Raw genomic sequence first — 15,710 nt, 5'->3', positions numbered from 1 at the left:
ACAAAACTTTCCAAATTATTTTCGATCCCAATTTAATCTTGGGTGGGTTTAGAAACTCGACAAACAATTTTGATCAAATTCTGAAGAATATTATCACCAAAATTACTAAGCTAAAATATCAGAATAAAACATTTATGTTAAAAACTCTTTCACCATAAACTCTTTCAAGTTATGTCTACAATAATTTTCTCAATAGGAATTATAAAGTCACGTGACAGTCTCACAGACTTACTTTGAATACAATATCTCCTTAGGGGTTCTAGAACCTGAAGAAAAAAATCTTTTTTTTTTCTCTTTGCTGTCAATCACATACACACTCACCACTCCTTTTAATACTGCGCTGCCCTAACTGCGCTTCTTTTCTTCTCATGCAGCTCTCCCCCGCTGCTTTTTCTATATTCTTTTCTTTCTTTTATTTCAGGCCGTACCCTCACACAAAAGTATCTTTGTATTTATATATATACTACTGGTCTCTAAGCATGCATTGTGCATACTTAAAAACTCTTTAAGAAAAATAAAATGGACGGGAGATTAAAAAATAAATAAAAAAAGATAAATAATATGTCTATAATAATTTTACAATATTTTTATAACAAGTCTTAAGTCGCAGATTATTACTGATTGTTATTATTTGAGCAAAAAAATAATTTTAGTGTTAGTTTCAAATTTGAATCAATAACAACTAATTACCTGTGATTTGTTGTAAAAATATTGTAAAATTATTATAGACATAGCATCTCTCTAAAAAAAATGCTAAATTTTAAGAGTTCTCTTAATTACTTTATTAAAAAAAAAAAAAAAACCAACAACAACAACAACAACAACGTCTCTTAATTACCTTTTTCTCTCCAAAATATATATTAAAAAATTCACCAGGGAGTCGGTGTTTTATTCCTTTCTGAAATAGGATACTAAAGTGGGCTCTTGTTTTATAAGTTGGGCTGGACTGACTTCTTTTTCTTTGTTGTCTCCCAATCTATTTAGTTCCCCTCTCTATGATATAGTGAAGAAAAAAACTCTATGAAGAAGTTGTTATATTTGTGGTATAATTAAATGGTTTTGAATTTGCTGAAGAATAGGTAAAAGAATCACAGCAGGAACAAAAGCAATTACCATCTCTATTTTTTTGGGATAAAAATTTATCATCTCTCAACTGGTGCTACATGATCCAATCTTCAATTTCTCAAATTACTATCTTTCTGTCATTTAAACGTTGGAATTTGGTGGATTGACAGGTTCGATTAAGCAATATTTCTGCAAAACAATTTAGCTAGGCCTTTCTTCTTTTTTGAGAGTCAACAATTTAGTTAGACCTACCACAATTAATTGGCTTGAATTAGACTAATTAGTTTATCAAAGTTTTACAATACAAGCGGATGGAAATATATAGAAACAAAATGACATAAGATAATGGGCAAATGAGAAACAACGTAGGGGTCCATCAAGAAAGGTTCATTACTTATATTTTCTTTCTTGCGTTAAAACTGTGAAATACTTTTGAAAACTAGGGTTATTAAACTATTAATAATATATTTAATATTAAAAATAAATAAATATATTAATATATAGAGAGGGTGCGGTGCGGTATGGTTTGTGCAGTTTTTTTATTATAAAACCGCAAACCGCACTGCACCATGCGGTGTGGTGCGATGCGGTGCGATTATGCCATTTTATGGGCGGTTTTGGTGTGGTTTTTGTGGTTTGGTAAACACTCCTAAAATAGATTGTGACAAAAGTCATTAGCATTCTAAATTCCAAATATGATGAAAGACAAAGATGAAGACAATCAACTTATGAACAGTAATTGTGGGTTCAGGCCCTCAAGGCTACATTCAAGCTAATGGTGTAACTCGTGGACTACATGAAACTCGTGACATGCTTATCTGCCAAAGTTTGAATACCAATCATAATACTGTTAACAACACAGATATATTTCATTGCTTAGTATTATTAGGAATAATGATCACAAAGGTGACCAATCATGGACCGAACTAAGATTTCGAGTTAGGGGGCAGAGTATAAGTTAAAAAAAAAAAATTCATGAAACCACTGCCCCAATCTATATCTATATATTACTAAAAGCTGAAGCGTAGCATTTAATGCTGCTGCTCTCACGTTCCGCCACATCAGCTGCCACGTCATTCTTTTTTTTTTCTTTTCTTTTTTAAAATATAATTTTCCTACAATTTTAAAATGATTTTTACAAATTTCAGCCCTATAAATGCAACTCACTACTTATTTATTTACTTCCACTATCACTCTATAATAAATCTGTATAATTAATCCAGCCCACTTCTTATTTATTTAGTTCCACTATCAAGTCCAACTCAAAACCTTTTCAGTTCAACTTTAGGGTTTTGTGTGAGTCTTTTTAGCTTAAAGGGGAATTTTTTTTTTTCCAATTTTCCTATAATTGCTTTTAACATTTATTTTTTTAATATTTACACTTCTCCAACATTTCTCTTTCCTTTACCATTTCATCTCCCCACTACTTCTTCATTCTTTCTCCCTCCTTTATCTTTTCATCTTCCCACTACCCTCTACATTAATATCATTTTTCCTATTTCCCTTCATCTTCCTTTATTTTTGTCTCTTCTTATTCACACCCTCTTACTATAAATTTTTCACTATCTCTTCTATCCTATGCATAGCTTTCCCCCACAAAAAAAAAAAGAAAAAAAAAAAGGTTCCCTCTCTCTCTCTCTCTCTCTAAATTTTTTGTGGATTTTTTATTTTTCTTGCATCTCTACTTTAGGTTGATAATTTTTATATTCTTTAAAACTCTATTTTGGTTAATGCAATTTATTTTGTTTTTTAAATTGTTGTTGTTGTTTTTTTATTTATTTTTTATTCTCTTTGAATGTTATATGTTATCCTATTGCATTCTAAAGAATTAAATATAACATATAAAAATATAATATTATTCTATTACATAGCATAATTTGGATAATTTGGTATTTATTTTGTTACATGGCATGATTTTTTATGATGCTCAATTTAGATGCTAAACTATGAGACTTTACTAATTTTTGTTTATTTTCTAATCCTTTGTAGTAGACAAATTACTCTTAATAGTTGTAATAGAAGTACTTTATAATGCCATTTATTTAAAGAAAAGCAAAGGTTAGCCAAACAAAAGTAATTGGATAGGTGGCAAATTTTAACTTTTGCAATTTTATTTTAATTATTATTATTTTATAACAATGCATGTATAGAAATTTAATTCTTAGATTTTGCTAATAATTGTTTATTTGATAATATGTTTTGGGTGGCTGAAATTATAATTTCTACAAAGAAAGTAACCTTAATAGATTATCAAAAACAAAATTTTATCCTAATATTGGTTCAATTAATCATTGTTAAGTTTTATTAATTTTTTTTAGTTTATGTTTTTTTGGTGTTTTGGATTGATCCTATATTACATTTATGATTGTTCTTATAATAAATAAAAATATAATTATGAAATACATTACTCATTATTAGATTAGTTTAAATTGTAAAAAAAAAAAATTAATAAAACTACCATAAAAATAATTATCACATGCAACACGCGGGTTCGCAGCTTGTTCATAATAATAAGCATGAGCCAAGAGCCTTTAGTTCAACTAGTTGGCACCTGGTATATCCATGACATCCAAGATTCAAATCTCTCCTCCACTTTGAAACAATTGAATTATCAATAATAAACCACCTCATTATCACTATTGAATATTTACCTATGTAAGCATAGATAACTGCCTAGTATTATGTTATTGTGTAATTATTCCATACACCCGAAGCACAATAAATGCATGCTCTCCCTTTCACATGAATAGTAAATCACAACATGAATTTTTTTTTTTTTTTGGAGATAAATCTCAACATGAATTTAATTAGGGGGCCTTACTTTTTTTTTTTCTTTTTTTTTTTAACTTACATAGAAATTCCTAAATATAAACCTAGGGGGCAAGAAATTATTGTGCTCCAAGATCACTGAATAATAATTATCCGTTACTAATGCTAAGGCCAAACATTTTTCAATTGTTTTCACCTCTATATGTGATAAGTTGTGATTAAAATAATAATACTTTTACATTAGTCCAGCATAGATTGCATACACATCGTAACAATCCACAGTAGCCATTGTGAAAATTTTGTTCCTAAACTAATGACCCATTTGGTATTAATGTAGGAAGTAGAACTTAGCTGTCAAAGTTTAGTAACAGATCTTTTTGTGCTAAAGAGTTCTAACTAAAAGGAGTTTTAGCATTTAGAGCGATATTAAAATACTTTAAAGTTGTTGAAAGCTATTAATTGGTAATCAATTGCTAAAAAAGATTTTAGACATGAGCAAAAAAACGCTAAAACAAAATGTAAAAATATTAGCACTGGTTACATAGTTTGAACCCTTTTTTTTTTTTTAAGAAAGGGGAGATATATAAGATCTTATGTGGCTACTGCCACAACATTACAAATACGGTTCTGGGTCAAGCCCAACTTGTAAAAACGCATAGAACTTACAATAGAGAGGGGGAGGGGGAATCAAAAGTGACAAAATCATCCTCCACGACTGCTCCTGCTCCAGCTTGGGCATCAGACAGTTTGAACTTTGAACCATTACATCCGTTGCATTAATAGGATGCTACGACGAACTCTTTTAACTATCACCTTCTTTTAATGGGACTGCAAATACTCTTGAGCCATTTCAATTTGTCCTGATATGGTTTTAAATCCATGACCTTGCTGTCATCTAATGACCATTGAATCACCTGTTCAACAGCATTTTTAATCTCTTTCCGAACTGTACGGCTAAGCCTGACGCAACTATTCTCATCATTGACAGCATTCTTCATTTTGTAGGCATAGTCCTCCAAATCAAACTTAGCCTTAACCTTCTTCATGTGATAATCATCATCAGCCTTGTATCTCTTTGCGTCATGGACCATCCTCTCAACCTCTTCATTGGACAGTCTCCACTTATCATTGGTAATAGTGATCTTCCTTTTCACACCAGTGGTCTTCTCCTCCGCAGAAACATTCAAGATACCATCAATGTCAAGATCAAAACAAGCTATTATCTTAGCAACACCCCTGGGTGCTGGAGTAACAGGAATCCTAAATTTTCCCAACAAGTTGTTATCACAAGATTTTGCTCTCTCACCCTCATAAACCAAGAATTCTACAGAAGCCTGGTTATCAAACACAGTGCAGAATTCATCCTTCTTCTTGGTGGGAATGGTGGTATTCCTTGGAATCAAAACAGACATCACCTGTCCGTAAGTGTGTACACCAAGGGACAGAGGGGTGACATCTAAGAGTATGATGTCTTGAATTTTCTCATTGCCCATTCCAGTCAAGATTGCAGCTTGAACAGCAGCTCCATAAGCCACAGCCTCATCTGGATTTATGGTCTTGCAGAGCTTCTTCCCATCAAAGAAGTCCTGTAACAACTGCTGCACCTTGGGGATTCTGGAAGAACCACCCGTGAGAACAACATCATGGACACAACTCTTGTCCATCTTAGCATCAGCCAAACACTTTTCCACAGTCTTAATACACTTCCTGAACAAATCCATGTTGAGTTCTGCAAATTTAGCACGGGTAATAGTTGAAAAGAAATCAATACCTTTATATAAACAATCAACTTCAATGTTAGTCTCAATTGCAGAAGAAAGAATCCTTTTTGCTTTCTCACAGGCAGTTCTTAACCTCCTAAGAGCTCTGGAATCTCCACTGATATCCACCTTGTGCTGCCTCTTAAATATTTCAACAAAGTGCTTTAACATTCTGTTATCAAAGTCCTCACCTCCAAGGTGAGTATCCCCAGCAACAGCCTTCACTTTGAAGACACCCTTCTTAATGGCAAGCAGTGAGACATCAGCAGTACCACCACCCACATCAAAAATTAATACATTTTTCTTGCCAATGCAGCCAGACTTCTCAAGACCATATGCAATGGCTGCAGCAGTTGGTTCATTGATTATACGAAGGACATTCAAGCCTGCAATTCTTCCAGCATCCCTTGTGGTCTTGCGCTGGGAGTCATTTGAAGTAGGCAGGGACAGTAACGACCGCATTCTTCACAGTTGTGCCCAGGTAGGCTTCAGCCATCTCACGCATCTTTTTGAGCACCATAGATGAGATTTCCTCAGCAGCAAAACGCTTCTCTTCACCCTTATAGTTGACCACAATCATAGGCTTATCACTAGGACCTTCAATGACCTTAAATGGCCAAAAGTAGATATCGCTTTGAACCAAGGGATCACTAAATCTCCTACCAATCAACCGCTTTGCATCTGCAATACAATACCCTTTTAAGAAAGAGACGCTTCAAATAGAAGAGGAAAAAATTATAAAACAACAGTGAAGCAGAAGAACCAGGAGGTTGTGTTTACTACAGAAATTGAATTTAGATGTTGGAGTTTAAGCTTCTGGTGTACTCTTTTTTTCCTGATTTAATAGAATTGAGATTTCCTTCAAAAAAAATAGAGGGTTAACAAGAACCAGAAATTAAGTATTGATTCTTTGTAGACAACTATACATAATTCGTGAATTAAAGGAATGAAAGGGGACATTTTATAGTTCGCATCATAAGACAAATAAAATAACAAGGGATAGGAAACAAACAAAAAAAAAAATGGCACATGTACATTAAGCTACTTTTGATAACATTATGATTTCACTTTTTTTTTTTTAAAAAAAATGGCACATGTACATTAAGCTACTTTTGATAACATTATGATTTCACTTTTTTTTTTTTTTTTTTTTAATATAAACAATGTGATTTCACTTTAAAATTTTAAATTTGATTAGAGCTGATTATACACAAGTTAGGAAATTTTTAAACGGAGAACTTGTATTAAAATCTTGACTTACAATTACTGAAAAGACCTAATAATTGATGCACATAATAGAGAACTTTAATTAAAATCTTGATATTACAATTACTAAAAGACTTTATAATTAATGCATATAATGGAATAGTAGACACTTCATTTGAGGTTTCGTACATGTGTACCCGTGCTTTCTACATAAGGGCTAATTTTTTTAAATAAAAAAAAAAACTGTTGCGTCATCAATCATCATATAGTACCCATGTCCATATCCTTCCTAGTTAGTTCTTTATTACTTCTTTAAATCATTTTTACTATTGAAGTTGTGAATCCTATTTTTTTCTTTAAAAGAAAAAAGGGTTGTGAATCCTATTACTAACATTCTTAAAGTGATTTAAGTGGAGGAAATTTATATCTTCTGCTGTGAACTAAGGGGAAATAAAAAAAAAATTAAAAAAAAAAAAAAAACCATCTTTTGGCTAAAAGATGGTTTTTTTTTTTCCTAATTGTCACCGAAATTATAATCCATGTAAAAGCAAGAGCCAAGAGGATAGGATAGAAAAACGCAATATATAATATATGACAACCAAGAGTATACATTGATGTTTGTAAGTCAAAACCAAGTTTTTAACTTTTTTTTCCCTTTTTTTGAAAAATAAAATAAAAGAAACAATTTTTTTTTTGAGATTACCGAAAACGGAGTTGGTGGGGTTCCTGGCGACCTGGTTCTTGGCGGCATCACCTACCAAGCGCTCCATCGGAGTGAAAGCAACATAGGAGGGAGTGGTCCTGTTACCTTGATCATTAACTATTATCTCTACTCTTTCATTTTGCCACACTGCCACACACGAGTAAGTTGTACCCAGATCGATCCCAATCGCCGGACCCTCTCTATGGTTGGCCATTGTCGTCGCGACAAGAAGCTCAGAGCTTTTTGTAAACTGAAAGTAAATAAGCAGAAGAAAGTAGACTCTTCTAGAGTGTCTGAGACACTGGCAATGGAAGGTTAAAGTACTCTATAGGTATATATATATATATATATATATGCCTTAACCTCGTAAAAAGGAAGTCTAATATGTAATGGTCCTACAATTAAAGGAAATTTGTGAGTAATATTATGTGCACTTTATAGAATAACTTTGTGCTATAATTTATCATGTGATGAGTGGTAGAAGCGTGTCTTTTCATAACCCACTATCACACATTTACCTATTACAATTTACCACATGGTGAGTTATAATACAAAACTGTAAATTTTTGTGTCCACACGGGGAAGCATATGATAGATGAGACCTACTCTTATATAAGAGAAGAATATATTTTTAAAATATTTAATAATAATCCATAATTAAAATAAATATATAAATGATGCATTAATTGCACTGATTTCATTTTTTGTATCATGTTAACGAATTTCCTCAAGTCAATCATTTATAAATCATTTTACGAAAAATTTTATATTATTTTTATAAAAAATTGAAAAAACTATCAAAATATTAATTATTTTTTCTTTTTCTCATAAAAACTTTTTAAAAACTGTTTACTAACAAATGCCCTTAGGATATTCGTTAACATTTTCCTTAGTTTATTTATTTATTTATTTATTTATTTTGATAAGGACTTTAGTTATTACTTGTTACACTTGTATCTCTTCTCATTTGAAATAAGATACTCACATCTTTTAAAATATAAATTATTTGCGCTGATTTTTCCTTGATGATTGGAAAAATGCTTTAAAAAATCCCCAAAAAAAAGTAGGCTTTGATAAAATTTCAAATTTCTCCTTGAAAAGGGAGTGGAGGATAGTTTAAGTGGATGGTAATATAGTAAATTTCAGATTTTTAATTTTTTTTTAAAAATCATTTAAGGGAGATCAATGTAAATAATCTGTATTTTAGAGAATTGAGTTTTTTATTCCATACTAGAGAAAAGATGAGTGTAATAACGAAAAATCCCCCCCCCCTCCCTCTTCGAATCACACTCGACATAATTATAAACCTTACTTTTTGTACTCTACCCTCCTCAATAGATTGTTAGTGAGTGTTGGGTGCTGTTTTTGCGTATAGTCATGTGTCATCTACTGAAAGAGTGACCTAGTTCTTATTTCAAATCTATATATTACTAAAAGCTGAAGCGTAGTATTTAATGTTGCTATGCTCACGTTGAGCCACATCAGCAGCCATGTCATTTCTATTATCTTTTCTAAATTTTTCCTACAATTTTAAAATAGTTTTTATCAATTTTAAAATACTAATAAATATAAAATATTTTACAGCCCTATCTCTACCATAAAGCCCACTTCTTATACATTTAATTCCACCATAAAGCCCAAACCCAAAGCCTTTTCAACTGAAACCTTTTAAAACCCTCTGTTTTCACGGTTTCAACTTTTTGTTTTCCTGCACGGTTTCAATCTCCTCTCCCTACGTTTTAGTTCTTTCCCCTTCCCCACTTTGTTCTACGGTTTCACATTTAATTCACGCCAGCCTCTCTCCCTTTTAACGATGGCCTCTCTGTCTTCCTTCCTTCCTATCTTCCTCTCCTCACACTACTATATAAATACTGACAGAGGCTGGATGATTCGGTTGAGGTATCTCTAAATCCCAGTTTCTTTTGTAGTCCATTCTTTTATTTTATTTATTTATTTTTCTCTTTTTACTTCCTTTTTCGTGCTGTGGTGTGGATGATTGTTTACTACCTCTTTCATAGGGTGTTAAATTTTTGATTGCTGCAGTTTTAAATTGGAGTTTTACCTGTTTGGGTCTGTTCATTTGGAGTTTTTTATTGCTGGGTTTTTTTATTTTTTAATTCTATGTGATTCCGATGACTCAGTATGACTTTGATTTCTTAGCGTAGTGCTGTGGTGTTTGCTTCTGCTGTTTTCTAACAATTTGTATCAGTGCCTACTTCAATATCATGATTGTGTAATATGTTGATTGGGTTTTAGAATCAAAGCAAACGTTTTATTGGTGTTTCAATTTTTTGTAGTAATTTTTCTACATAATTGTGTTTATCATGGTCTTTGGTTTAGACATGGTTTGATATTCATGGTTTTGATTATAAGTCATTGTGCAAGCGTTTTTATTTTGTGCTAAGATTGTGTTTTTTAATTGAGATTTATAAGGCTGCTATGGTGTGGCTGATTGTTTACCGCCTCTTTGTTTGGGTGTTGAATTTTTGATTGCTGGGGTTTTTAATTGGTGCTCTAACTCTTTTGGGTCCGTTCATTTTGAGTTTTTTGAAAATTGCTGGGTTTTTAATTCTATGTGATTCCAACGACTTAGTGTGACTTTGATTTCTTAGTATAGTGTTGTGGTGTTTGCTTCTGCTCTTTTCCAACAATTGGAATCATAGCCTACTTCAATATCATGATTGTATAACATGTTGATTGGGTTTTAGAATGAAAGCAAATTGTTTTCATGGTGTTTCAATTTTCTGCAGTAATTTTTCTACATAATTGTGTTTATCATGGTCTTTGGTTTAGACATGATTTGACATTCATGGTTTCAATTTTAAGTCACTGTGCAAGTGTTTTTATTTTGTGCTAAGGTTATTTTTTTTAATCGAGATTTATAAGGCTTAAATCTCTCTCCCCAGCTAAGATGTATCGGGATGGGATTATAATGACATGCCATCTTTTATTCATCCTAGAAATATGGGTAGGTCTGATTTACTAACCGTTATTATAGTAAAAAATCTGGTTGGGTCTATAAAATATATCGTTGCAAGTTTCAACTTCCCATTAACTAAGTAATTAACTTAAAATACGTCTGGGAAGTTGATGCATCCTATTAAAATACGTCTTTCAAGAAGAGCAAAACATTATAGTAAACATTTTATGCATCCTATTAATCTAGGTAGTTCTTACTTGCAAGTTTCAACTTCCTATTAAATATGTAATTAACTTGAAGGACGTATTGTAAAATGTTTTGATCCTTTAGTTAATTACATACTTCAAAAAATTAGTTCTTAGTTTCAAATTGGTTATTAAAAAAAAAAAAGAGCAAATTAGTTCTTAAGTTCAAACATTTTATAAATTACGTCTTTAGTTCTTTTTTGATCAATACATTTTTCACATATTTTCAATATGTCTTTCCTATTTAATATCTGAAGTTGAAAGCATGCAATTAACTAATGAAAAAATATTTGTAATTAATTTTATAGATCATTTTCATGTGAGAATAATATATTTTTAATGGCAATTTTTTAATGAAATTGGAGGGAAGACCTAAATTGCAGTCAATTTTTTATTGGCAGTATCTCAATAGGGAATATGTAAATTTAGATTTTGATAGTTTTTAGACTACTATTGCATGCTATTCAATCAAAGGCATTTGTAAAAAATTTCATGCCCAAGCCAGTGATAATTGAATGATTACTCTTTATGTACTCATATCATAAAGGCATCTATGGAAAACTCTGATTAGATAAGCTGCATTTACTTAAGAACTTCTTCACTATTAGATTTGGTCACATGTATTTGGAAGTATACTAAAAATATGTTAAATGATTTAAATTCTTATATCATTTTTATTCATTCTTGCATTACATTTTTCTTCTTATTTATTTATTGGTGATTCATAAGTGTCATAGATAGATTCAGAGCTATTACCACTATGGAGGCAGAAGTGGCAGTATTTTAGATTAAAAAAAACATATATATGAGCGATTTGGGCTTGATACAATTGCACCTACTAAAAACATATTACTTCTCCTTTTTTGCAGTGTATTGCTTAATGAGTTGCTTTGCTAGGAAATTCCATTGTCAACCGAATAGTTTATGTAACCAAAGGAATTATCCAAAAGAAATAGGACATTAATTGTTGAATGAGTTGCTTTGCTGGGAAATTCCATTGTAAATAAAGTTGGAGTTGTTTCTTCAAGTATGTCCAATTCTCAATTATAAATAAAATGAAAAGGATATGCTAACATATTTTTATATTATTTTTCGGTATGCTAAAATAATTTTTATGCTATCTTTGGGTTGTGTAGGATGTTCAATTTTTCTACCAATTTATCACAGATTATCTATTAAATTGCAAGTTCAAAAGCTGGAATATTTCTTTAGGTATCACTAAATGTTAGTTGTAAATAAAATGAAATGTTTTACTAAAATAGTTCTTAAAAAAAAAAAAAAAAAAAAAAAAAAAAAAAAGTGACCTACGTCGACCAAAACGCAGAACCCAGACCTCGCCGACCAAGCACGACCTAGACCTCGACAACCAAGCACGACACAGCAACCCACCCTCTCCGATTCAAACCTCTGTTAAACCCATCGGAGCCATCTCCAGCAACCCACACCCTCTTCGATTCAAACCTTTGTCAAACCCATCGGAGCCATCTCCAGCACACCCAACCCGCCGATCCACACCGATCCAAACCCACCATCAACCGATCCCAACCCACCACCATGCCCAGATCAAACCACGAACCCACCACCACCACGAGCCATCTCCAGCACACCCAACCCACCACCACGCCGATCCAAACCCACCATCTCCGGTGCAAGCGTTGAACGAGAAAGAGAGATGTGAGATGAGAGAAAGAGAGACGGAGAGATGGAGTGGGAGACGGAGAGACAGAGTGGGAGTGAGAGGGAGAGAGGACTCAAGGAGAGATAGAATAAAAAATTACTTATTAGGTTTAGAATTGTGCTACAGTGCAATTCTAAAGGTAGAATTGCACTATAGCAAGAATTGCAAAAAATTTGCAATTCTTGCCTTTAGCATTTCCTGATGCAGCAGTTTTTAAGAGTTGAAATGCTAAAAACACCTTAGATATAGCATTAGCATTCTCCAATGCTAATGCTCTTAGTGAGTGTTGGGTGCTGTTTTTGCGTATAGTCACGTGTAATCTGCTGAAAGGGTGACTTAGTTCTTATTTCAAATTAGAAGAACAACAACAACATGATGACACGTGGACGCAGCTCTTATTCATCTTAGCATCACTCAAGCACTTCTCCACAATAGTGATGCACTTCCTGAATAAATCCATATTGAGTACTACAAATTTGGCACGGGTAATAGTTGAAAAGAAATAAATACCATTATATAAAGAGTTGACTTCAGTGGTAGTATCAATTGCAGAAGAAAGAATTCTCTTTGCTTTCTCACAAGCAGTTCTCAACCTCCTAAAAGCTTTGGAATTCCCACCAATGTCCACGTTGTATTGCCTCTTAAATAGTTCAACAAAGTGCTTTACCATCCTGTTATCAAAGTCCTCACCTCCAAGGTGAGTGTCTCCAGCAACGGCCTTCACTTCAAACACACCCTTTTCAATGGTAAGTAGTGAGACATCTGCAGTACCAAAACCCAAATAAAAAATCAACACATTTCTTTTGCCAATGTTATCTGCCATATTGTCTATATCATATGCAATGGCTGCAGCAGTTGGTTCATTGATTATACACGGGACATTTAGGCGTGCAATTCTTCCAGCATCCTTTGTAGCCTTACACTAGGAGTCATTGAAGTAGGCAGGGACAGTAACAATTGCATTCTTCACAGTTGTGTCCAAGTAGGTTTCGGCTATCTCATGCATCTTTTTCAAGACCATTGATGAGATTTCCTCAGCAACAGAGTGCTTTTCTTTGCCCTTATAGTTGAGCACAATCATAGGCTTGTCACCAAGATCTTTAATGACCTTGAATGGCCAGAGGTTGATCACTCTGAACCAAGGGATCACTGAATCTCCTACCAATCAACCGCTTTGCATCTGCAATACAAATACCCTATCAAGAAACAGGTACCTCAAATAGTAGAGGGAATAACTGTTAGACAAGAATGGAGCACAAGAAGCAGCAAGATTAAATATTGACCTTTTTTACTTACAAGTATCCTTTTTATTCGTGAATTTAAGGAATGGAAGAGGATATCCTGTAGCTCAGGAGCCTATTAAGATTTTATAAGTAAAAAAATCAAAATTTGTCACAGGAAGCTGCTGTTGATAACATTGTGATCTAAAGTTAAAATCTTAGTTTTGATTAGAGCTGATAATACAAGTTTGAGATTTATAGACCGAGCTTTAATTAAAATGTTGAAAATTACAATATTCTGAATTGGAAAACAGATATAAGTTGTTTACTATTGAAGATGTGAATTCTTATCCTCCGACATAGAACCCTGAATAGATGACGTTATGATATATGAATGCTGTTAAACATTCTTAAAGTAATTTAAGTGGTGATTATTAAGATCAAAATTTAAGAGTGATTACATACAGCCTAACATACATCCAAATATATTTTGGATTCCACAAAACTTGTTACTAGGGTCTAACCAACATAGCATGTTTTAACGGAAACGTCTAGGATATAAATCCCTTTTTTCCCAACTATTGAATTACAAACAAAAATTAATAATAATAATTATTATTATAACAATCCATACTATATTGTTGAATGAGTTGCTTTGCTGGGAAATTCCATTGTAAATAAAGTTGGAGTTGTTTCTTCAAGTATGTCCAATTCTCAATTATAAATAAAATGAAAAGGATATGCTAACATATTTTTATATTATTTTTCGGTATGCTAAAATAATTTTTATGCTATCTTTGGGTTGTGTAGGATGTTCAATTTTTCTACCAATTTATCACAGATTATCTATTAAATTGCAAGTTCAAAAGCTGGAATATTTCTTTAGGTATCACTAAATGTTAGTTGTAAATAAAATGAAATGTTTTACTAAAATAGTTCTCATATTATTTTTGGTGGTGTAAGCTGTTCATATTATTCACCACTTATTTGAAATGATTTTTAGGTGGGTGTAATAAATGGCTTTCTACAATTAAGACAACATTTAATGAAGAGATACCGCTACATCTAGAATTGTTTCAAAGACACAAATCAGAGCTTAAATCTCTATGAGATTGAATATATGTCATTGATCAGTGAAATGGGCAGCTTAGGAGAGTATAAAAGTTAATGGGGATAAAATATTGCAAAAGATAGGGGTCCTCAAGTTGTCTTTCTTGGGTTCATAAATTTTGAATTGTAGAAGGAAAAAAAAAAACAAAAGAAAAAGGATGGCATATAGAGCATGTAGGTGAGAATTCAAGGCAGTGCTAAAATAGGCAGTGGAAGCTTTTAACACAAAGTGAAAGAGTAAAAACAGAGGGAGATTAAAACCAAAAATAGAGAGAGATTAAAAAAAAAAAAAACGATGTTGATCTAAAAAATGAGGTTGGTTTAAGTATTTGGGTTAGGTCTTATCTTTTGATTGTTTCATTTATAATGGAACTGCATAAGGCAGAATTGTCCAAATAGTCTTAGAAAAATGCTCTTCATGTTTCTTGTATGAACTTACTTAACAACCAAGAAGACACTATAAATAGATGACAGCAAAATCAATGCACCTCAAAACATAAAATATTAGATCTTTTTGATTGTGTGTATTTCCACACGAGTGTTTGTGTTCATTCATTAAAAAAAAAAAAAAAAAAGTTCTTGGTGTTCAATGATGTGGACACCTGTCATCATTTTAATTACTATTTTACCCACCTATTGCTCACAGGTTACCTGTTAATTTGCATGTTTTTAAGTTGGATTGTTTATTCAAGAATGTCTAATTCTCAATTATAAATAAAATGAAAAGGCTATGCCAAAATATATTTTATATTATCTTTTGGTTGTGTAGGTTGTTCATATTTTCTACCAGTTGATTATGAATTATCTATTAAATTGCAAGTTCAAAAGCTAGATTGTTTCTTCAAGTATGTCCAACGAATAAAATTTCCACATTCTATTCCAAATACTATTCTCTAATAATACACAATTAATTCCATCACCAAAACCTCCAATCACCATGAATCCAGAAATATATTGATCATACATATATAATGCAGCTTGAGTAGTAATGCACAGAAAAATATTAATCATTAATAATATATAATAATAACACT

At 32.2% G+C, this 15,710-nt stretch overlaps 2 pseudogenes; both read right to left on the bottom strand.

Moving 5' to 3' along the window:
- Positions 1–4,395: 4,395 nt before the first annotated feature.
- Positions 4,396–7,803, bottom strand: LOC111995946 (heat shock cognate 70 kDa protein-like; annotated as a pseudogene).
- A 4,886-nt stretch (positions 7,804–12,689) lies between these two features.
- On the bottom strand, positions 12,690–15,615 carry LOC112029917 (heat shock cognate 70 kDa protein-like; annotated as a pseudogene).
- Between the last annotated feature and the right edge of the window lie 95 nt (positions 15,616–15,710).

The sequence above is a fragment of the Quercus suber genome, unplaced genomic scaffold, assembly GCF_002906115.3.
Source record: "Quercus suber isolate HL8 unplaced genomic scaffold, Cork oak 2.0 scaffold_16, whole genome shotgun sequence".
In the NCBI taxonomy this organism is placed as follows: domain Eukaryota; kingdom Viridiplantae; phylum Streptophyta; class Magnoliopsida; order Fagales; family Fagaceae; genus Quercus; species Quercus suber.
The sequence above is the reverse complement of the archived record's forward strand: the minus strand, read 5'-3'. Positions and strand labels throughout refer to the sequence as shown.